Source organism: Mobula hypostoma, chromosome 25 (assembly GCF_963921235.1).
Source record: "Mobula hypostoma chromosome 25, sMobHyp1.1, whole genome shotgun sequence".
In the NCBI taxonomy this organism is placed as follows: domain Eukaryota; kingdom Metazoa; phylum Chordata; class Chondrichthyes; order Myliobatiformes; family Myliobatidae; genus Mobula; species Mobula hypostoma.
In genome coordinates, this window is record NC_086121.1 from 27883252 (window position 1) to 27909448 (window position 26197).

A 26197-nucleotide genomic window follows, 5' to 3' on the forward strand; every position below is an offset into this window, starting at 1 on the left:
CCAGTGAGTACAGGCCTAAATCTGCCAAACTCCCTTCATATGTTAACCCCTTCATTCCCAAAATCATCTGCATGAACCTCCTCTGGATGCTGTCCAATGACAATACATCCTTTCTGAGATAAGGGGCCCAAAACTGTTGACAATACTCCAAGTGCGGCCTGACTAGTGTCTTCCAAAACTTCAGCACTATCTCCTTGTTTCTATATTGTATTCTCCTTGAAATAAATGCCAACATTGCATTTACTTTCTTTACCAGACTCAACCCATGAGTTAACATTATGGGAGTCTTGCACAAGGACTCCTAAGCCCCTTTGCACCTCTGATGTTTGAATTTTCTCCCCTTTTAGATAATAGTATGCATTACTGTTCCTTTTACCAAAATCTATCATACATTTCCAACACTGTATTCCATCTGCCACTTTTTTTGCCCATTCTTCCAATCTGTCAAAGTCCTGCTGCAATCCCATTGCTTCCTCAGCACTACCTACCCTTCCACCTATTTTCATATCATCTGTAAACCTTGCCACCATCAATTCCACTATCTAAATCACTGACAAACTATGCAAAAAGTAGCGGTCCCAATATTGAAAGCAGAGGAACACCACTAGTCACAAAATTCTGCAGTCTTACCAAATGGCCGCAGAACATTTTGCAACTAGATTCAACCATAAATTCCAAATGTATCTTGGTCTCCTTCTGAGGCAAAGCCTTATATATTAAACTTGGGTAGCTCTCTACTGAATGATATGTACTTTTAACTTTCCATTTGCAGGTAAACTACGCACCCTGTGCTCCATTCCCACTCCTACTGGTCCACCTCAGTTTTCCTTCCCTTTGTGAATCTTTTCCAATCCACTCTCTCCATACTTGGTTGCACCTGCCCATTACTCACACACCTATCCATCTAGGTTTTACCCTTGGGTCTGCCTTTCCAATTCTCTTCCCCACCTGTTTCCATCCGACCATCATCTCTCCTTTATCTGATTCTGCTCATCAACTTCTGACCTCTTTCTTCCCTTCCCCTTATGCCCCCAGCCCCATCTGCTCATTTAATTTCTTATCCATTTCGACCATCACACATCAGCTTCACCTCTAAATTCACCCCCTCTCACCCACCTGGTTCCATCTGCCCATCACCTACCTCCTCACCTCATTTCATCTATCATTGATTGACCTACCTCAACCCCCCTCAATTTCAACATTATTTTGGCTATCTTTCCTCTACGCTTTGTCTTGATCCAAAATATCAAGCCTTTGCCTTGACAATTGCTTCTTGACCTGCTGAGTTCGCTCAGTTTGCTTTTTATCCTATATTGCTACAGAATATCCTTGGGATATTCCATGCACAATCACTTTTATCTGCTTCATCAGTGACCTTCCCTGAGTTTACTTAGTCGAGAAGCTATGATATAAGTTTGACACTATCCAAGAGACTACAATCCTGTTAATTAGTGCCACATCCACTACCCTAGGTATTTACCATTCCACTATCTGCACACTGTGGTTATAGAGTGCAATATCGACATTTGGGGCACCATGGTATTACAGTAGCTGTTAGCACAACACTATTTCAGCTCGAGGTGTTAGAGTTCAGAGTTCATTTCTGGTGCTGTCTACAAATGTGTGTTGTCCCCATGAATGTGTGAGTTTCCTCTGGGTACTCTAGTTTTCTCCCACATTCCAAAGATATACTGGTTAGTAGGTTAATTGGTCATTATAAATTGTCCTGTGATTAGGCTAGGGTTAAATAGATGGAATGTTGGGTGGTGTGGCTTGTTGGACTAGAAGGGCCTGTTCAGCACATTATCACGAAATAAATAAATAATAATGCATTGCAGCAACTCAACAAGAATTATTCAACAGTACTTCCTGCACCCATGATCTCCACTACCTGGAACACGGGCAGCAGGTGTGTGTGAAGGGATTTCCCTTCCAAATCCTAAACCTTATTACCCAAAACACTTTTTGAGTTCCTTCAACAAGTGACAACAATTCAAGCAGGCCTTTCATCAACACTTTTGCAAGTGTCATTGGATTGGCCAGTGTAATTCATAATATTTGATTTTAACAAAAAAGACCATAAGGGTAGTAGGATAGAAATACTTCTCTCCCATAGGAGGTGTAATGCGCGCGTTCCCTCCACTGGCCTGCTGGCCACCTTTGGGCAAGGTGCTGCACCTGCTTAACACCAACCCCGCTAACCCCCCCCCCCCGCAGCTCAGGGTCATGTGAAGCCATGGGAGTAGGTGGTGGACAGTCGTATGAGCAGCTGGTGCACACCTGGTCATGTGACCACTGATGCCAGGCAGACAGTCTCTGGAGAGTATTGATAATGGCTGGGGTCACGCATTTTGTAAAGACACTGTCCAAAAGAAGGTAGTTGACACAGTATATGATGACGATGATATTGATGAGACCATAAGACACAGGAGCAGAATTAGGCCTTTTCAGCCCATTGACTGCTCTAGTCTTTGAAATCTACCAATTACTGAGTATTTTTTTTATTAAACAGGTGCACCAGAATACCCAGAGAACTTACTGGAAGAACTTAGCCTAAAATATCTACATAATATTTTTATTAACAAATAAGAAACACACCAAGATAATGGACAGCAGCAAAAAAAAAAGGATAAAACTTTGCAAGTTGGTAGGGAAGAGATTTCAGAAGGGTTGGCACAAAATTTAATAAGGACCTGAAAAGTGGAGGTAAGTGTGGGCAACTGTGGATGAAGGCTCTGAACAATCACCAAGAATACTTAGATATAAAACAGTCATCCAAAAACAGACTGCACATCCCAATTTAAAGCAACTATTTTCAATAAGTTGCACCTGAAAAAATTCAAATTTGAAATATCACAAAGTTAGCATTTTGCGACATAACCATGAATGCTGCTGCAGTGTAAAAGTTGTAATATTGGCCAGTGATCAAAATTGATTAGTTAAAGTTAAGTCCAATAGTTACCATGCTTCTGCAATATAAATTGGGGGAGGAGGTGGGGGGAAGGAATGGACTTTAATCTGTTTGATGAGGCTATAAAATTGCTGTTGGAAGAAAGACAGTCTGCTTGCAGATTGCCCACTCACTGAGGTCACCGAAAAAGGAGAATATCTCACTCGAGAAATCCACCTGGTTGTACAAAATGCAAGAGAATTTGCTGAAGTGAAGTGACAGCTTGCAAATTTAAGAATTTCCTGTCTGTGGCTCTTCTGTGGCACATATGTTCAAAGGTGTTATAAACAACGACTGTCTACCAACTCTATATAAATTGAAAAACTATCTAATCTAGTAAAAGATCAGCCTTACTGCACTTATCAGATATACGAGTATGAACCCAAACCATTCTAAAATTGTGCCACTGATGTTGGCTGAAAAACTGTGTGCTTCCAGTTTTTTTTTTATGTTGAGGTTTGGATTTCCAACATTTGCAGTATTTCTTTTAAAAAAACACAATTAGCAAAGATAAGTGAGAAGTTAGCTGCATAACAGGTTTAAGGGCATCTGCATGACTCAGCCTAATCTCTGACAAGAGTCAAGGGCTGGGAGAAAGTATACCAATTATTTGCTTGGTTGACATCCAAGATGATTAAACTGGGTTATGTTAGGGGAACTGGGTTATATCACCTGAAATGAGAGGAGCAAGCAGTGATCTTATCGAGAAACAAGAAAAATCTTGGACAAAAATGCCAGAAATGGCTGAGGAACTCAGTGTTCTGACAGCACCTGTGAAGCAAAGAAATGGTTGATAATGCAGGATTTTGACCTGAAATGTTGATGCTCTTTTTCTCTGCTCAGAAGTTGCTTGACCTACTGAGTTCCTCCAGCAATTTGTTTTTCACTCCAGTAGAAGATTTTATGGGAAACTAAAAGAAAATCGTAACGCTATGTGTCTTAAATCAAAGCAGAAAAGGCTGGATCTACACAGCTCTGTTGAATGATCATCAGCTTAAGATGCCAGTTCTGCTTCTCTCTCCAGAGATGCTGTCTAACCAGATGGTTTTCACCAGTTTCAGTTTACAAATTATATATGAAACTAGAAATTATTTTCTATGTACTAAAATACTATGAAGCAAACCAAAGTCTTAAAATTTGAATTTTACTTGTTAGAACTGTATTTTTGCATAAGGGGTTATCAAAATATGAATAGCTATAAAACTTGGAACGAGAATGAGTATATAATGACCATTGGCCAATTTATTGACCTCTCAAAATATTTCCAATTACTCTGACAGAAATACGACAGATGAATCACCACTCATCTTTCTGGTTGCAAAAGGCAATGACATCTCAAGATAGAGTATTTCAGCCATGCCTCTGGATATAATAACAATTTCCTTCACAAGTCCATGCTGTCTTCTTCAGTCTGCACTAGCTGTAACATAAAAACTTCCTTTAACCTTGTTTTGACTTTGACAGATATAAGCATTGCTTTATTGTTAAGGTCATTATCCTGAAATTTTCCAACATCCAAAAAAATTGAGGTTCAAGAGGACAGCCATTCCAGGAGAACAGTAATGGATGCAACCTTTCTAAAATCTCTGACATCCCAGAGATGCATTAAAACTGACAAGTGGGGCAAGTAATTAATCTAAGATTATTTGACAACAGTGTTCATCACTGAGGACCAGTATACAGCTTGAATTAGGGTTTTGTCAACACCTCCCTCCCCTTTCTAGATCTTTCTGTCTCTATCCCTGGAGACAGCTTATCTACTGATGTCTACTATAAGCCTACTGACTCTCACAGCTATCTGGACTATTCCTCTTCTCACCCTGTCTCTTGCAAAAATGCCATCCCCTTCTTGCAATTCCTCCGTCTCCGCCGCATCTGCCCTCCGGATGAGGCTTTTCATTCCAGGACGAGGGAGATGTCCTCCTTTTTTAAAGAAAGGGGCTTCCCTTCCTCCACCATCAACTCTGCTCTCAAACGCTTCTCCCCCATTTCACGCACATCTGCTCTCACTCCATCCTCCCGCCACCCCACTAGGAATAGGGTTCCCCTGGTCCTCACTTACCACCCCATCAGCCTCCGGGTCCAACATATTATTCTCTGTAACTTCCGCCACCTCCAACGGGATCCCACCACTAAGCACATCTTTCCCTCCCCCCCCCGCTTTCCGCAGGGATTGCTCCCTACGCGACTCCCTTGTCCATTCGTCCCCCCCATCCCTCCCCACTGATCTCCCTCCTGGCACTTATCCTTGTAAGCGGAACAAGTTCTACCCATGCCCTTACACTTCCTCCCTTACCACCAATCAGGGCTCCTTCCAGGTGAGGCGACACTTCACCTGTGAGTCGGCTGGGGTGATATACTACATCCGGTGCTCCCGATGTAGCCTTCTATATATTGGCGAGACCCGACGCAGACTGGGAGACCGCTTTGCTGAACACCTACGCTCTGTCCGCCAGAGAAAGCAGGATCGCCCAAGTGACCACACATTTTAATTCCACATCCCATTCCCATTCTGACATGTCTATCCACAGCCTCCTCTACTGTAAAGATGAAGCCACACTCAGGTTGGAGGAACAACACCTTATATTCCGTCTGGGTAGCCTCCAACCTGATGGCATGAACATTGACTTCTCTAACTTCTGCTAATGCCCCATCTCCCCCTTGTACCCCATCCGTTATTTATTTTTATACACACATTCTTTCTCTCACTCTCCTTTTTCTCTCTCTGTCCCTCTGACTATACCCCTTGCTCATCCTCTGGGTTCCCCCCCCCCCCGTCTTTCTCCCCGACCTCCTGTCCCATGATCTTCTCATATCCCCTTTGCCAATCACCTGTCCAGCTCTTGGCTCCATCCCTCCCCCTCTTGTCTTCTCCTATCATTTCGGATCTCCCCCTCCCCGTCCCACTTTCAAATCTCTTACTAACTCTTCCTTCAGTTAGTCCTGATGAAGGGTCTCGGCCTGAAACGTCGACTGTACCTCTTCCTAGAGATGCTGCCTGGCCTGCTGCGTTCACCAGCAACTTTGATGTGTGTTGCTTGAATTTCCAGCATCTGCAGAATTCCTGTTGTTTGTGAATTAGGGTTTTCAACATTTTATATGATTGTGCAACGAATTGGAGACTATCAGAAATTTTGTGCTCAATTGAAGGATAGTTCTAGTTATTAAAGTCTCATCATGCTCACTCAAGTATTTATCATCTAATAATGATATATATGCACATATTGTCTACATATGCACTGCTTAGCTGTTCTAGTTAAGTTTATGGATTAATACACTTATTTTCTTTTTGTGCTATGGCTATCACTTGTCTGTATCCATACTTGTATGCTCAGGAAAGGTCAGCATGTTCAACTGTTTCATTATGCTTTACAAAGCTGTTATAATTTCACTTCCTAAAATAATTATTACCTTTGACTGAATTGTTATCCTTGAATTTATGGGCAAGAAAGATTAACAGTAAAGTCATGTTTAAAAAAAATTCATCAGGTCTGGTCCAACTTCATTTTCAAAGTAAAATACAAATATGTTACACTATACAGCTTTGAGATTTGTTTTCTTGCAGGCATACTCAGTAAATCCAAAACAACCAATGTGCAAATACAAAAAAAGATAATAATAAATAAATATACAATAAATATTGAGAGTGTGAGACAAAGGGTCCTTAAAAGCGAGTCCATAGGTTGTGGGAACAGTTCAGTGATGGGGTGAGTGAAGTTGAGTGAAATTATCCCCACTGGTTCAAGACCCTGATGGGTTGAGGGATCGTTACTGTTCCTGAACGTAGTGGTGTGGGCCCCGAAGCTCCTTTCCTCTTCCTGATGGCAGCAGCGGAAGGGAATATGGCCTGGGTGGTAGGAATCCTGTCTTGTAATCTCATGAAAGTGAATTTTCATACTTAAGGACTAAGGGAGTTACCAGCAACCACAGGATAAAAAGAAACATTTAAATACTTAAATGTAGACATTCCTGATAAAGTCTTTTCAAATTTGCCTCCCTTTCATTCACTGAATGGAGATTTGTACAAATTGCTATAAGTATATATACATACAAGGCATATGTTTCCAGAATGGCAGTGACCTACATAATGACTAATGTCACGGCCTCCTCATGTAATTGCTATAAATCAAATGTCAAATAAGAGTCCATGAATGAAATGCATATACAATCCTGCGTGAAGTCTGAAAAATGCTGTTGGTCCAATATTATTAGTACCACAAAGACAAAATGCAAACAGAAATTCCATCCACAATAAGACCTCAGTGAAGTGATATAAGACTTAACATCCAGACAATGCACTGCAGCAATAATTGGCGACTTGTGGTTTTCTACAAAGGCTTTTTCCTCCCTCCTTTGTCAGTCAATGCTGTTTATACAGATCCAACCCTCCTTGCCAAACCTGACACCTTCACACCGCTGCCTGCAAATAACACACCCACAGATCCATAACAAGGTTTCAAAAAAAGGACACTGGCTGAACTCTGGCTGAACCTGGGAGGCTGATCCATTACAGCTCTCTTGCTGATAATGGCTGGGTTCAAGGCAGTGTCAGATCACCTGGCTGCACACACGCTTGCTTGTTCCAGAGAGTTCAGAATGTTCAACTGTGTCTTCACGCCTGTTTACATAGTAGTTACTGTATGGCACTGTTCAGAGTGCACGGCCTCATGGAAGTGGCTTTCAGCTTCCCATTGCCAAGTGAAATAGCTCTTGTTACATGACTAATCCAAGTACCAGTGCAGTGAAAAACACAAGAATCTATCCCACACACTTCATAAAAAAAACCTGATTACAGCACTAGAAAACAATAAAATGCTTTAACTGGGTAAAATCCCCATCACACAGACGAAGAGCCACAATTGCAAACTATAATGATGTTATTAGATGATAAATTCTTGGCTGAGCATGATAGGCTTTAACATTATTATTATGTTGCAAAACTCCACTACCTGCACCTGGTTGTTTATCAGATAATTAGGCATCAAAGGAAGGAAGTCTAGAAGACGACTTTCAGTTCAACGTAGACAGATATGACATTTGGATATCCTTGATTGTTTGTTATTTAGAAACTAACCAAAATTTGTATTTTGAAGTTCTAACTTCCTCAAAAAAGTTTCTACTGGTGATGCACTGAAAGACCCCGAGTCGTTACTGTAATGCAGACTTGCGTTGTTCGCAACCATCTGACATGAAGAAATCCTTGACTGGCTGGGAAGGTAACAGGTGTTAACCAGTAGTCATTTTCTTCCTGGGTCAGACAGCTCTGGATTTATTCCTTCAGGAGTTCAAAGTTCTCGCTACCATTAAAGTTAATGAACCCACTCCAAACCAACTTGGAACATACTCTGTTGGCTGGCTCTGGGTTAAGAACACAATACAAAGTCCCATAAAATTACTAAATTTAAAATCAAATCTAAGGTGTCTGTAAAAACAGAACCCTTTTGCATCTTGGTGTAGTGCGTACTTAATGTAAAAAAATCAAGGGAATTTAGTGCAGGATTAATATACGTTTTTAGGAGTATAATTTGCCAAGCTACGGATTAATAAAGAATAAAATGTCATAGCACTTCCTGTAACTGTAAGAAAATTGATCCGTAATAAATGAACAAGAGGAACCAAAGCCAACTCCCCTATACAATATCTGCATCATTATTCTCCAAAGTAGCAGTGCCTCTCCTTTACAGATTTTAATTGTGCCACAACAGGTTTTTTGGTTCCATTCCCACTAACTGTAGGTGGAAAAGGGGAGCATGGCACTTAGTGGAAATGTGAAAAAATGAACAGTGGTTGAAAGCTTTAATGCAACATTACTTCACTAGAACAAACACCACTAAACAGGAGTACTTTATGTTAATACAGACATCATTTCAGGGAGGTAGCAGCCCTGCCCCCCACAACCCCATATCCACCCCCCCGCCCCCGTCGACCTCCAAGGGTGTATGTAATACTTTGTTTAGTGATTTTGTCTAATCTGTAAACCAAGTTGGCTCTATGCAGAAAATGTGACATTAAAATATGTACTTATATTATCATGTTTATTCTATTACAACTTTAAGCAAGTCTACAGGGAGTTTGGCCTCATCACGTAGGACATGAATAGCGTAGCTCCTTAGCAGCCAGCCAGCTGGGTTAAATAGCGTTAGCTATGCTAATGAATGAATGACACCTGTTAAACTCACCTCAACATGCCTTTTACATTTTAACCCACCATGGGCAGTAGAAAAGTCACTATTGCAAACAGTGCAGCAAGCAACACTGTCATTATTTTTGAGGTCGACTGTAAAGCCCGGCCACAGAGAAAACTGATAGGTCTACTTAGCAGAGGTCCCCAACCGTTTTTGCACTGCGGACCGGTTTAATATTGACAACATTCTTGTGGACCAGCCGACCGGGGGGCGGGGGTGTTAATCACAACCGGAATATAGGTGATAAGTCAACTATAAGTCAGTTATAAGTGGCTAATACACTCAATTTCGTTTCTAAAAGTGTTTATCTAACGAATTTAATATTAAACACACAGCGCATATTTCCCTCGCATGAATATAGTGATAAGTCAATTATAAGTCAATAGCATCATAACATTTTAAGTAACGTTTGGATATTAAACACACAGCGCTTATTTTCCTCGTATGAACATATAAAATCATTGCAACACACCAATATCACTGAATCATTGGGAGCCCTGGGCTTGTTTTCCTGTAACAACACGGTCCTATCGAGGGGTGATGGGAGACAGCGATACTCGAAGGGGGTTCCTTATGTCCAGTCTATTCCGCAATTTAGTTTTCGTTGCATTCATTGCAGAAAATTCCGCTTTGCAGAGATATGTTGGAAATGGAAGCAATGTTTTCAGTGCTTCCGTGGCTATTTCAGGATATTCAGCCTTGACTTTGATCCAGAATGCCAGCAGAGATGTTATGTCAAACACACTTTTCAGCCCGCCGTCATTTGCAAGCTTGAGGAGTTGATCTTCCTGCGCTGACATGGATGACGCGTATGTAATGACCTCGCGTGCGTTCAAGTTCAACAGTGGGCGTGACAGGGAATGAGGAAAGATGCAGCTGACTCATATCGTTTCATATCGCCAAATCATATTGTTTCCTCAATATGATATAAGAGTGGTTGGGGACCACTCTTAGCACGAAGAGAGACCAATCAGGATGCTCGCTCTCCCTCTTAAAAAAATCGATTTCCGGGATATTGTATATAATTTCTGGGCGACAGGGAGCCACTATTGATATGTGGGAGACTTCCGGGAGAGGTGGGATGTCTGTTAATAGCAAGCAACAAGACTTTTCAATTTTGATAAGATTCCTGCTTTAATGTGAGGTTCTTGTGAGCCAGCTTTAATATTAACAATATCAAGCTCAGGTACCCTTAGGTTGGTGTGAGCACACAAAACAGCATAAACATGCCTGTTTGCAGTACAACGACTGTTTGAGAGGAGTGCACTCGGACAGTTGGCTCACAAGTGTTAGGTGCTAGAATTCTAAAGTACACCAACGACAATGTAAAAGCAGCTAAGAAGTTGGCACTGTCAAAACCTCAATCCAATATTGAGCAAGAAAAAGGTCTAGATTAATTGTGGGACAAATACAAGTCTGCACTGGAATTCTGTATAGTAGGAAGTTCACATTAGATGCGCACTTCATTTTTAATATCTAACCAAGATCCTTAGAATGAAGGCAGGCAAGGAACCAAATAATTCATGGTTAAATAGTTCACTTATGTGGAATGCACTTGCAACTATATTGTTCACCTTCTGCAATAAGATGGAGAAAAGTGTGTACGAGCGAGTGCGTGTGCATGCATGTGTGTGTGTCTTTCTGTCAGTAAAGTTGACTTTATGTGTACATCTACATCATCAAATTGATAACTGACATGGTCTAAATACACACATTTCCAAGTTTCCGTTAATACTACTTCAAGATCACTGAACAGAAAGATCATCTTTCTCTGGGCAAAACTGGTTAGGCCAGCTTATCTACCTTTCACATTATAATTTCAGATACTCCTAAGCATTCCATGTAATAGCTTCCAAAATTCATCCTACTAAGGGCATTTGGCACTAGAACTGTAATTCAGACTCTTCAACTAGATTCCAGTATTTAGACATACAGGTGTCCCCTGCTTTTCAAACGTTCGCTTTACGAAACCTCACTGTTACGAAAGACCTACATTAGTTACCTGTTTTCACTAACAGAAGATGTTTTCACTGTTACGAAAAAAGGCAGCGCGCGAAGAAAAGCAGCGTGCACCCCAAGCAGCCGCTCTCCCCCGGATTCAGAACAGCATTCTCGCCAGCATTGCTTAAACACGTGCCTGTGAGCAGCTGTTTGCAAGATGAGTTCTAAGGTATCGGGAAAGCCTAAAAGAGCTCGTAAGGGTGTTACACTTAGCGTAAAACTAGACATAAGCGTTTCGATCCTGGTGAACGAAGTAAGGACAAAGTGAATTTGGCTTGTGGAAGTTGACGAAGATGATGTTGAAGAGGTTTTGGCATCCCGTGACCAAGAACTGATAGATGAAGAGCTGATGCAATTGGAAGAGGAAAGGATAACAATCGAAACTGAATGCAGTAGTGAACGAACCGAAAGTGAAGTTGTCCAGGAACTGAACGTGAAGCAACTGCGTGAGATTTTCGCTGCAATGATAAAGTACGACTTTAATTTTGAAATGGTACGTAGGTTTAGGGCATATTTGCAGGATGGTTTCAGTGCTTACAAAGAACTGTATGATAGAAAAATGCGCGAGGCTCAGCAGTCAAGCGTACTGTCGTTTTTCAAGCCTTCTACATCAGCCACAGCAGACGACGAACCTCAACCTTTGACATCAAGGCAGGCAGTCATAGGAGAAGATGAGCTGCCTGCCCTGATGGAAACAGATGACGATGAGATGACACCCCAGTGTCCCACCACCCCAACCCCCGGGCCGCGAACAGATACCGATTTGCGGAGAATGCACTGGTAGCCGGGAGGCACACAGCACATCTTTAAAAAAAAAAGGTGGAATAAACATGCTAATTAATTACGTGCCGGGCAGCACCTAATTAATTAGTATGTTTATTTCGGCTTTTTTCTTAAAGATGTGCTGGGTGTGTCCCAGCCACCGCTGTACCCCTGCATGCTTCACGGATCGGTATCCGTTCGCTGTTTGGAGGGTGGGGGCCACTGCACCATCACAACCTCCAACAACTCAGCCTAACACACCATCATCAGTGTGCTCGGCACTGTCTTCCTAATTCCGGTAAGCGATACTACACTGTACATACATTATTTCTACTTTATTATCGGCTGTGTATTTTTACGTGTCATCTGGTATAATTTGGCAGCTTCATAGCTTAAAGGTTACTGGAAAGAGTGTTTTTGCCAACAGCGCTTGCGTGAGATTTTCTGCCGACAGCGCTTGCGTGAGATTTCTGCTACGGAGAACAGTGCAGGCAATGATTGTGGAAAAGTATTTCTACTTTATATAGGCTGTGTATTTATCATATCATTCCTGCTTTTACTATATGTTACTGTTATTTTAGGTTTTACGTGTTATTTGGTATGATTTGGTAGGTTATTTTTGGGTCTGCGAACGCTCACAAATGTTTCCCATATAAATAAATGGTAATTGCTTCTTCACTTTACGACATTCCGGCTTACGAACCATTTCATAGGAACGCTGTACCTTCAGATGGCCGGGAAAACCTGTATTGGTGTTACTTGCACAGAACCATTTACAAACCTATTTAGTGGAAATATTTTCTAGCACCGTGATGTTGCAGTTAATTGCTATGCAAACTGTACAAACGATTTCACTTATATATAATACAAATGGATTCCCTGGAACAGAGAAACTCGGGACAGTGGTGGAGGAAAAGCTGTCAACCGCAATCAGTATTGTCCCTTGAGCAAAAAGCATAGCTCGATTCTTCTGGTATGATACACACCTCTGACAAAAGCAACAGACTCAAACCACATTCTAACAATTGTTACACATTTGGATTGTTGTACTCTGATGGCTTGTACTTGAGAATCAGAATCAGGTTTAATATCTCTGGCATATGTTGTGAAATTTGTTAACTTTGTTACAATGCAAAAGATGATAAACAAAAAAATACTGAATTAGATTAAGTATATATGTATATTAAGTAGTTATATTAAGATAAATAGTGCAAAAAAACGTAGTGAGGTAGGTTCAATGTCCATTTAGAATTTGAATGACAGAGGGGAAGAAGCTATTCCTGAATCGCTGAGTATGCGCCTTCAGGCTCCCATACCTCTTTCCTGATGGTAGCAATGAGAAGAGGGCATGCTCTGGGTGGTGGGGGTCCTTGAAGATGTTTTGGGTACTACGGAAGCTAGTACTTGTGATGGAGCTGACTAATTTTACAACTCTCCACAGCTTACTCCAATCCTGTGAGTTCTCATCCTTCAATTGAGAACTGCTGTTTGACTACAACACTAGCTCAGTGGTTTGTCAAATGTTTCATAGTCCTAATTTGATGACCAAGGTGAATTCTTAAAATAGAGTTTCTTCAGCATTCATATTTGGGATCTGGCCATCACTAGCATAGCGAATATTAACTGTCCATCCCCAAGTGTCTTTCAGAAGCTGGTGAGCTGTTTTTTTTTTGTGAAAATGTTCCCACAATGCTTTAGGGTTGGAAGTTTCAGGATTTAGATTCAACAACAGAGTACACATGATGTATTTCCAAGGTTGGGATGATGTGCCATTTGAAAGGGTAAATGTTTTCCCTTTTAGAGTGACACATGCTAATTAAACTACCTTATCTCTTTTCTAAAGAAGATAGCTTATTACACTATTTAAAGTATGAACGCTATTATGCTTTCTTCATTTCCAGGGAATGTAGTCATCATTGGTACACCTATCATTATTCATATGTGAGCCATTTTCTTGAATCATTACTACCTATTTGGTGATGGTATTCAACAATGCTGTTTAAAAGCAGGGGCGAGGATTTAGACCCAGTGACAATGAAGTTCAATACATTTCCAAGCAACACACATAAAAATTGCTGGTGAACGCAGCAGGCCAGACAGCATCTATAGGAAGCAGTACAGTCGACGTTTCGGGCTGAGACGTCGACTGTACCTCTTCCTACAGATGCTGTCTGGCCTGCTGCATTCACCAGCAATTTTTATGTGTGTTGCTTGAAATTCCAGCATCTGCAGATTTCCTCGTGTCTGCAATACATTTCCAAGTCAGGGTTTGTATGTCTTGGAGGAGACTTGCACATGGTGATGCTCCAATGGGTCTGCTGCCCTTGTCTTTGTTGTTAATGGAGGTCACAGGTTTGAGAGATGTTGGGAGTTGCCTGAATAAGAATCAGCAGTGCATTTTATAGCTGTCACATACTTGAGTCACAGAATGATGGCAGCGGAAAGAACAAATGTATAGTTTTACAACAGTGGATGAATTGCCCATCATATTGGTTGCTTTGTCCTGGATGATATTGAGTATTGTTGGAGCAACACTAACCCAGTGAAATGAACAATATTTCATAATGCTTCTGATGAGCCACAATTTCTACGTGGCTGGTCCACCTGAGCTGAGTATTGAACCCCAAGACTTAGCAATGGTTATTTGGCACTGTGGAGTTAGATTGCTTCACTGCCCAAGGAATTGCAAATGATGGTCATCACCAGTAAACATTTCCACTTCTGAATTTACGATGGAAAGAAAACCATTGATGAAGTTGTTACTTCATCCTGCCTTACAAACTGCTTGCCTAACTTTATTTTAGTTATTCCTTTCTGCTGAGGAATGCCTCCAGTGATGTGCTGAGACTTGAAAACTGACCTCCAACAACCCCATTCAGGCTTTTCGAATCAAAACATTTCCTTGGCAGACGCAAGGTCCAAATAAACAAGTACAATAAATTATTTAGAAAACATCATTACTGACAACTCAAAGGAGCAGTTGGTTAGTTTTATAAATTGTTAACAAGTAAGAATTTGCAATTTTTAAGTTACAAGTTTTCAATATTGGCTGGATACAAGAGGAAAGGAGTTAAGGGATTTGTTCTACAAAGTAAAATGACTCAGATTTTTTTAAAGCGCATCATGGTTAAAGATTTGATTAAACTCAAACGAGGAGGATTAAGAGACAACAACAGGCAGCTTTGACTTTATTGCCTTATTTAGCTAGTTTAATCTTTGACTTTATTCTCACATTATGTCAATAGCTCTCACATCTTGTGAAGTGTGGCGCCCACCTTCCCTAAATAATTTAAATTTCTAAATTCCCTCATAAGCAAGAAGAGGTATCAAAATAGTTTATGATTAGGAATGTGAGAATGTGTCAAACTGGTAGAAAAAAAGGAAAAACTACACAAGTTTAGTAACAGAAAACAAAGCATATTTTAAGAAAGAGTTTTGCAAAACTTCTCTTGAAAATGTAGGGAGAAATAGCAATGTGCAATAGTATTCCAGCTACATGCCAACAGTGGAATGAAAAATGAGCAGCTTCTCAGTGTATACTAGGGCAAGGCTGGGGAAGGAGACACATGAGAAATTTGAAGTTAATTGTACAACAATGAAATTTAGACAGATATGGATGAGATTGACAGGAGGAGGAAACAGGAGGATGTGAGCTACAGACTTTTGAATAAGCTGACGATAATTTTTTTAAGTGATGAAGGCATGGCCATGTACAGCTGAGCTGCTGAGAACCAAGAGGTGGATTCATATCTTTGATAATAATATGTGAAACTTAGCCAGATCCAAATTTTCATGTTGGATTGACAAGTGGAAACTGCAGCAGTAGCCATTAGATTTACAATGATGAGAGATCCTATGCTTCCAGATGATGCACTGGGGTGCAAACAGTGAAAAGAAACATGTTCAGAAAGGTCATACAGTCGGCCCTCCAAATCCGCAGGTTTCGCATCCGCAGATTCAACCAACCAAGGATTGAAAATATCCCCAAAAAAATTCTAGAAAGTTTCAAAAAGCAAAACTTGAATTTGCCGCGTGCCAAGCACTATGCTGAATCCACGTGAATGAAATGATGTGTAGGCATACCCTGCTGTAGCCTCCCGCCATTTCACAGATCCTCAGTCTCTCTCCAGCACTCGTTGTTTGAGCATTGTTCACCTCGCATCTTGTTCATTTGCTACTCGTGTTGTGAGCGAGAGGAAGGAGTTCAAGGCTAGTAAGGGATGGCTGGCTAGCTATGTAAAGCGCTACAGCCTCAAGAACCTAAAGATCAAGGGAGAATTGGGATTGGCTGATGCCGAGGCAGCATCAGCGTTCCCAGAAGAGCTACGATGGTTGCGTCTGTACTGAACATGTACAGTCTTTTTTTCCTTGTCATTATTCCCGAAACAATACAGTTTAACAACTATTTACATAGCATTTACATTGTATTAGGTATTATAAGTAATCGAGAGATGATTTAAAGTATATGGGAGGATGTGCGTAGGTTATATGCAAATACTATGCCATTTTATATAAGGGACTTGAGCATCCGCGGCGGGGGGGGGGGGGGTTCCTGGAACCAATCCCCCGTGGATATGAGGGACAACTGTAATAAGTAACAATATTGCTCAAACAGGACAAAGAAGCAGCCAACATAATGTAGTTGCTTATATAGTGCCAAATTTGAGTAGACCCAGGTAAGAAAATACATTAAGATGGAATGGAGAGAAATTTGGAAGTTAGGGCAACAGAAGACAGTGAATAGATGCAGAAACAAAAAGAACAGATAATAATTGGTATTTCCATAAGATGTCACCTATGACTATAAACTTCAGACTCCTACATCTGTCAATGGAGCAGAACCCAAGTTGTAGGGAAGTTCAGAGGGATGGGAATCTAATTGCATGACTAAAAGCACTATTGGAGATTTTCGTATAAAGTGTAGATGAAGAAAATATACTAATCTACATGTTCCTTTAAGAGTCCTTTTATTTTTATTGTAACTCTTTCACTTTTTGCAGGAAAGACCACAGTCAATCTTTTCATTTCAGACTAGGCTAATTACAGGGATGAGAAGATGAGGTGTCCTATCACCAGGGGCTAAATAAATTAGATCCATATTTTTTGGAGTTTAAAAGAATAAAGGATGACTTTATTGAAACATGAAAGATTCTCAAAAGGGCATGATAGAATAGATGTCAAAATGTTTCCACTATTACAAGACAATAACAAGAATAGGGGGGCAGCCAACTAAAACAACAGCATGTAGAAACCTCCACTGGCAGAGTTGTGGAGGATAGATTACTCGGGGTATTTTAAGAATAAGTGTGTAATATTTTGGAAGATCAAAGAATAATGGCAGCATCCATTATTAACGACCCCCAGCACCCAGGGCATGCCCTTTTCTCATTGTTACCATTAAGCAGGAGGTACAGAAGCCTGAAGGCACACACTCAACGATTCAGGAACAGCTTCTTCCCCTCTGCCATCTGATTCCTAAATGGACATTGAACCCGTGAACACTACCTCACTTTTTTATATATATTATTTCTGTTCTTGCACAATTTTTCATCTATTCAATATACATATAAGGTAATTTATTTATTTTCTATATTATGTATTGCATTGACTGCTGCTGCTAAGTTAACAAATTTCATGACACGCTGGTGATAATAAACCCAATTCTGAATTGATGGCTATGGGGATATGGGGAAATCCTGTTTCTATTTTCTAATGTTTTTCATTTATCAATACATGACTGGATGATAAATATTCCTCAGTAATGCCTTTCTAAATTTAATTATGCAGCAAGGATAGATAAATTGTGGCTGATTTGCATCTCAAATTTTATATTTTTCAGCGGTGCCTTTCCCAATTTAATAACACAGGAAGGGGATAGTGGTTGATATTCATTTCAAATTTTATTTTTTATATATGATTACTTCATATCATTTAAGAGCTAATAACAAGCTCTTACATTTTACTCCTGAATGTCCAAATTAGATATATAATGATGTTCTTGATTACCTCATGAGAAAATCCTTTTAACATTCTAATTATCTTGATCAAATCACCTTGAGAGAATATTAAGGTAAATATTTATATTTCTAATTGTCCACTCAAGCACATTAGCAACAATAATGCTAGCGTGAAAGACAGGCCTGTAATTACCTCCTAGAGATGAAATGGGAAAAAAAATACACGTGTGTGATGGACGAAGAAGGCAGGACTATTTTCTGTAACACTTGAAGAATGTCAACTTGGTTGAGATTATAATAACCTGACAAACTCATGTAGAAATAGGCCGCCAGCAACGTGTTCTGAAGAAATGGTGGGAGTGATGGAAAAAACATTGCAAGTTTAAAACAAAATTATTGCCAGCTAATATCATAAAATGAACAATGAAGCACATTAATACAGAGCACATTAAGCTGCATTTGATTTACACAATTGAATATTTGTGGCTAGACTCCAGGGATACATGAACGGGCCAGTCTGGCAGAATTTGCATGAGATGTGAGTTTTTTTTAAAAGCATGGTTTGTTCTGATGCATACAGAGTGGTTCCTGTATACTCTGCCTTTGAAAGGGAAGACTGGGATGGAATGCAGGGAAGTTTGAACTTGGGGATACTGCATGGTAAAACATTAAGTAATGAGCTCTTAATGGGAGACGCTGAATATGTATTAGCTACTAGCAACACACACAAAAGCAGGCCAGGTAGCATATAGAAAAAAAGTAGAGTCGATGTTTCGGACCAAAACTTCAACTGTATTCTTTTCCAGGATGCTGCCTGACCTGCTGAATTCCTCCAGCATTTTGTGTGTATTGCTCGGATTTCCAGCATCTGCAGATTTTCTCTTGTTTGTGAGTGTATTAGGTACTATGGTCTTCTCATGGCCAATTGTTGATTTTAATTGTTTTTAAACCAATACTTAAGCAAAAAATAGAAGGAACATACTGAGAAACATATTGTGGATCTACTGCCCATTTGGAACTTTACACCTTTGGAGAATGCAGATTATTTTGCTCTGTCTCTAAATGTTTACTGTTATGTAGCACTATTCATGTAAAATGTAAAGAATGGAATTAAAATCTGGTACAGTCCATCATTATCTGATAGAGAAACAGCTTTACATCCTGGCAGAGAGATACTTCATCATACACCGTTAGGAATCTCTTTTGAATGATGATCAGTGACCTCTAGGTCACCAACATCATATGAACTTCTCTTTTGTTCCTTAAAGTCAGCACAGGTCTTGGACTGAGTCTGTTTATTTCCACACCAGATCCAAAAAAATCAAGTTCTATCTGATATGTAATTTCAGTTTTTAACATTACTGCTTTTTTTGTTTTCAGGTTTCATACATTATTGAAAATCAGCTACAGCTACCAGAAGTGCAGCTCAGGAGTTTCCTCAAATGATTATAAACATTTGTGCCTCATTGTGATAGTGTTCTGCAATGAAGAGAACTGCTCCGCCTGTAAATATTCTTCACAATTTATTTGTTCTTTACAACAACTGATTGCTTCAAAGAAATAATTGTGCTACTCTGTGATCTTGGTCCAATTTAAGCAGAGAGATCCATTAAACCATTTAGATATTTGTGGATCTTCCAATCCCATGGGTCAGTTCTTCATGTGAAAAACTTATCAGGTCACAAAAAAGAAGGCAGAAGGTTAGTTCTGTCCAAAATTCCTGTCACTGTCCCTGAGGTAGGGGCAATTTTGCATTCTCAATACAGCTGGAATTTCAGAGTTTCTTGAACTAACTTGAGGTGGAACTTAAGACAGTGACCTAAAAAAAGCGATTTAAAAAATAGATCACCAATGGGAGAAAGGCAACAGACAGGAAACAAGGAAACGCCAACTTTTCACGGAATGACATTTGAGGCTTCTGGAATCAATGGCCTTATGCAATCAGCTGAAGAAAACTGTAGAACTTCTGTTAGGACAACAATTCCCAGCAATTTGACATTCTGTTTGCTGCAACAGAAATCAAATCTCTACCAAAATTATATCCAGATTAATTTATTCATCACATTGAAAAATACAGAGCAATATGTCATTTGTATTGACAACCAACACAATCTAAGGATGTGCCGTGGGCAGCCATCAGCATCTTTACTGCAGTGCAGTTTAATTCACTTACTTAGGGCTTATATCAGGTTGAAAACCCTGGAATTCCATTGGAAAGGGGTAGGACATTCAAATCTCTTGAGGTTCTACAACTCAATGAAATTATAACTGATCTGTACAACTTCTAATATCTGACAAAATCTTACCTTCCTTCAATACTTGGAGCTGTAATAAAAATCATTAGATCAAAGAATTTTAACTCATTTTTAAACTTGAGGTTTGATTGTCATCCAGCTGTCATCTTGCTAACCATTGCAAAGCCTTTCAAATTGTTTATATTGCAATGAAATTCTCCTTGAAAAAGTAATTAATGAAGGTCCTTAGTGCAGGAGAACAAAGCCAGACTGATTAAGCAAACATTTTTTGGAAGCACTGAGTTTAAAATAATGTTATATGGTAGTGTAATATCAAGTCTATGTATTTTGGTGATAGAAATGTTTGTCCCAGGTTCAAAGGTCAAGTCCAAAACTTAGTTTTTCACTCAGGTTTACAGTGGAGTTACACCAAAATGGTGGAACTGGAAAAGGAAAAGCTGCCCATTTCGAAGATAGAATAAAAGCAGCAGAAGAATGGTAATAAATTGCATGGGTTAGAAATTCTGGGGAATAAGTTATAGCAGAAGATTGTATAAACAATTCATACCCTTGAGACGAGTATGTGAACAATATATCTGCATCAGAGAATGCACCCAAGGGGAATATTAAGTCAGAAATTACCAGACTGATATCAACAAAGGTAAAAACACAGATTTATTGTCAGAAATCTGGATTGACTCAACAAAAAAAATATCCTGGCAAGTCAAACTGTTCAACATGAAACTATGATACAATTTCAGCCAAATGACCTTCAAAAGTCTGAACAATTGCACCATCCTTTTTTCTACAATATACAGAAAACATTCAGATGAGTTAAGAAGGTCCAGATTGCAATGTTGAGAAACTGGAATGAACAATTAGGCTCAGCATGCATGTGATCATCAGGTTAGAAAAATCTGGTTTTGCTTGTAAAGAGCACACTAAAACCATCAATCATTCTGGGTTACAATTGAAATTTCCTGTTTAAACCCTTGTGTGCATTACTAACTTTGAAGCATTCTGTTAAACAATGTACTAAAGGCCACTTCACATTCTACTGACTTTCTGGAACTCAGTCATAGTCCACTAAATTCACTGTTTACCCATAAGGAGTACTGCTCTCACACATAAAGAAATATTTACTAAGACTTCCAGACATGGAAAGCAAACTTAAGTCACACAAATCAACATAAAACACACAAAAAAAGGCAAGCCTTGAGGTCTGGGAGAGGCAGTTTTAAAGAGTATCGGACAACAAAGGCAGCTTCAAGAAATGGAAATGTATTGATTTACACAAAGCTATAAACTGATCTCCACTTTTCAATTGGTGAGGGGATATTTGGACAGTTAAAAGCTTTCATTAAATTCAAACACTCATCCCAATAGTGCTAATTGTTACTATTGTCTATTCAATTTAAATCCCCTTGGTCTATTTTCATGCCAGTATATAACCATGAAATGATCAAAGAGATCATTGCACAACAATGTTCCTATGAGAATCACCAAGTAAACCTGGCCTTGCAAGTGATGTATAATACATGGCTACCTAGAGAAGCTCAAAAAACCCACCAGGCCTGGAGAATGAAAGAAAATTGCGAAGTAGCACCAGTGCAACAGCTTCAAAAATGGGCTTTTAATTATGTTCGCAAACACAAGGAAATCTGCAGATGCTGGAATTTCAAGCAACACACATAAAAGTTGTCACAAAGTCCTGACGAAGGGACTCTGCCCAAAACGTCGACTGTACCTCTTCCTAGAGATGCTGCCTGGCCTGCTGCGTTCACCAGCAACTTTTATGTGTGTTGCTTTTTATTATGTTTATATCTTTGTCAGTCACAGGCATTTAAGGAGTACATAATATGACTGATGGCAAAGAAACAGAGGCTAATTTTAATTGCCGTACACCTCACACCAATGAGAATCAGAAAGAGTGACGCATATATATGAATGTGTATTCAATTTAAAGATGACCATGTATTGCCAAATATATGGTGCCCGTAGGAATCTCAAACTTTTCCAAGGAATATGGATAAACTTCAACTCAACCATGCTAATTTTGGATTTTTCAAGGTACGATCATGCATATCCCCAGATTTGTTATTGCTGTTTCATAGAAGTTCACCCGCAGTCCAAATGGGTCAAATTCTACGAGTAGTGGCTTTACCAAATGAAGACGTGGAACTACAGTATAATTATTCAAGCTGCACAGAAACAAATCCAACATTAAATAAAGACAGAACATTCTGGAAACACTAACATTTCAAGCTCAGAACCCTTCAAAAGAACTGTGTAGACATAGAAACAAGTTAGTTAAAATCAGATTAAGCTTCTTTGTCTACGAAAGCTATTGCTACCAATAGTAAGGCTGTGGGACCTATGTGGCAAGTCAGACTATGCCAAAAAAGGAAAACTGAGTCAAAATGATGACAGGCAAAAATGGGAATTTCCTATACAAACTGGAGGAAACTATTAGTCTTCAAAAATTGGAGAATATAATATAAAGTATTCCAGGTTGCACTGTGACTAGATGCGATCTCAAATTTGGGTTGAGACCTTTTTAGAACAATGCAGTAAGTGACAGACAGAAAGTAGCCGGATAAGCAAAGAACTGGATTGAGCACAAGACGATCACACAATCTGTATTTTCCTGAAAGCAGAGAAGACACAGTGTCAACACTAAATGCAGGACTCTAGATTGGAAGCATTGGCAAATCACTGCTTCATCAGGAAGGACTATTTGGGTCCGTGAAGAGGTAAAAGGACAAGTGTTTTGTCTCCTGCAGTTGCGTGGAAACATAGTAGAGAGGAAGGAAGAGTGAACCAAGGAAACTATTGTAAAGAGAATGATCCCTCTGAAATACTGAAAGGAGTGTGTCTGGTTGTATAACCTGTTAAGAGCTGGCAAAATTTGGAAAAGGTAATCCAACTTTAACCAAAATACAAGGTAGACATAAGTGATGTAATCTTTTACTGGCATACCTGGGGAACAAAACAAATCCAGAGCTGTTACTTTGAGATTAGGTTTTGAGTTGATCTACATGACTCTTTTTAGATTATGAGGACACGCAGTCCTCGTTTATTGTCATTTAGAAATGCATGCATTAAAAACGATACAATGCTCCTCCAGAATGATAACACAAGAAACACAGGACAAACCAAGACTAAAACTGACAAAACCACATAATTATAACATATAGATACAACAGTGCAAAGCAATATCGTAACTTGATAAAGAGCAGACCATGGGCACGGTAAAAAAAAGTCTCAAAGTCCCGATAACCTCATCATCTCACGCAGATGGTAGAAGGGAGAAACTCTCCCTGCCACGAACCTCCAAGCGCCGCAAACTTGCCGATGCACCATTGGAAGCACCCGACCGCAGCTGACTCTGAGTCCGTCCGAAAACTTCAAGCCTCTGACCAGCCCTTTGACACTGAGCACCGAGCACCATCCTCTGCCGAGCGCTTCGACACCGCCCCGACCGCCGAGCAACAAGCAAAGCCAAGTAGCGGCAGCAGCGAAGCAGGCATTTCAGAAGTTTCACCAGATGTTCCTTCATGCTCTCACATCTGTCTCCATCAAATCAGGATTGTGTACGGCACCCTACTTGACAAATAACAGACATCACCACCGGAGTGGCCGCTGCCAGCTGCGTCGCGCCACAGTCTTCTCCTCTCCTTATCATAAGGTTGTCATAAGGTTTGGCTTTCTGTTTTGATTTAACCAGATGTCTTACTTGGGGATGGGGGCATTTAGATAAAATTCTTTCCACAAGCATTTAATGCCAGTCCTGATTCCTCCAAAGGTACTACTTCATATTGACATGAAGTATTTGATAGCAATACTTCTATAATTACAGTTTTAGATTTAACTCCTTGCCTATACTGTACAAATGAGAGCACTGTCAGCTGTTTGTTGGAGTCCAGGTCTCACATCCTGAGACATACAATGGAAACAGCCATTTTGATCCAATTGTGCAATTCAAGAACTGAGTTTTAGAATAATCCGAACCTATTTTACTCTCCTTGTTTTCCCATCAACTCTCAACCCCTTCCCCAACTTCCAGCCAGATTCTACCACTCATCTATACACTATAAGCAACTAATAATGGCCATACAGCCTATTAACCATACACTTATGGGATGTGAGAAGAAACTAGAACACCCAGAGAAAATCTATGAGGTCATGCAAACACCATACAGACGGCACCAGAAGTCAAGATTGAACCTGGAAAACAAACTGTGAGACTGCAGCTAGCTGAGCCATGCTCATGTTTGAAGACTCAAGAGACTGCAGATGCTGGAATCTGCAGCAATAAAAAAAGTCGACTGGGAAAATTCAGCGGATTGAGAAAGAAAGGAAGAGTGGAATTGTTGATATTGCAGTTTGAAACCCTGGCTGGGTTGCAACCTGATGTAGGGTTTCAACCCAAAACGTTTATAATTCCTTTTCTCCCACTGATGCTCCTCAACCAGCTGAGTTCCTCCAGCACGGTGCTCGTTGCTCCATGCTCATATTTGTCATTCAATTATGGTTCTCAAATTTTGAGATAATTTTTATGTCCTACAGTACTAATGAAAGCGTAAAGAATTTTACTGATGTGTTGGCCAACATTCCCTTCGCCATCAAAATCTTCAAGAAGACAGTTGCTCGGGTCATATATCTCACTACAGAATGTTGCTATTGTAAAAAGATCAGCCTAAATGACATATATGCTCAAAAGCAATTCATCGTAAAAGCTGGTTAAGATGCTGAAATATTATAAAATTCTACCTAACAAAATGGTCAAAACAAACCTTAACGAAATTCAAACTGCAGCTTAAGATTTTTCATTTTTCAATGAAACTTCTCAAACTAGCCTAATTTTTTCATTTGCAAACACGAGGAAATCTGCAGATGCTGGAATTTCAAGCAACACACATAAAAGTTGCTGGTGAACGCAGCAGGCCAGGCAGCATCTCTAGGAAGAGGAACAGTCGACATTTCAGGCCGAGACCCTTCGTCAGGACTAACTGACCCTTCGTTCACCAGCAACTTTTATGTGTGTTGCTTCATTTTCTCATTCAGCTGTTTCCAGCCCTGCAAATTCTCAGCATTACAGGGAATGACTGAATTGTCAAATAAATTCATGCAAGATTAAAAAGACTCGTGCTGAAAATAAAATATCAAATAAAAACCATAATAAAATTTGCTATTTGATATATTTTGCTATTAGGAAAAAGCAAAATTTGAAAAGTTTGGAATATATTATGATAAAAGACCATATTTTATTCAGATAATTAATACCAATGGGAAACAGGTACAGGAGTCTGAAGGCCCACACTCAATGTTTTAAAAACAGCTTCTTTCCCTCCGACATCATATTTGTGAACTGACCATGAACACTACCACATTATTATTTTTTGTCTTACACTGTACTGCCGTTGCAAATCAACAAATTGCCTAACATATGTCAGTGTTAATAAACCTGATTTTGATATTTAGCCTTTAGCTAGGTTTGTGTTAATATATGAAAATAAACTGTTATCATCCTATTGAAAAAGTTCAGTTGAAGTAGAGAACATAGTGCAACATAACAATCTCTAACAAATCTCACAAATATCCTCACTGACCAATTAGTGCAATTTGCTTCCCAAGTACTGTAACTTTGCACAATAATTCCTGCACTTAACAAGAATACTTGGCTGTCTGACAAAAAAAATCATTAGACAACTTTAGCGAATGAAGACTATAAGCTACAAGAGGTTATCTGAATTCTGAGACATTGGAATATTGCAACACTCTCTTTCTATGACAATCCTTTAAAGCTGCTGGATATCCACGACCATTTAGATGGGGAAGCAACTAAGTAGTTTTTTTTATCATTTTGAGTTACAGCTTAATTTATCATGTAAAATTATTAGCAGTGATTATATATGCACCATTAATAAGTCCCATATATAATGCCCTACAGCATATTTGCCACTTACAGTAGCAGACCATTACAGTGACAATATTAGCATAATTTGTTCAAGTATTATTAGAACCATATGGGTATAATAATATCATGACCTGTACAAAGGCCATAAGCTATTAATGTAGATTTTACAGAGCAAGTGTTAGTATATA

At 39.6% G+C, this 26197-nt stretch overlaps 1 protein-coding gene across 3 annotated transcripts in view; it reads right to left on the reverse strand.

The window, feature by feature from the left end:
- The window catches only part of vps13d (vacuolar protein sorting 13 homolog D), a 323941-nt gene that overhangs the window by 35730 nt on the left and 262014 nt on the right, over positions 1–26197 (reverse strand). The gene's annotated exons all lie outside the window — the stretch shown is intronic.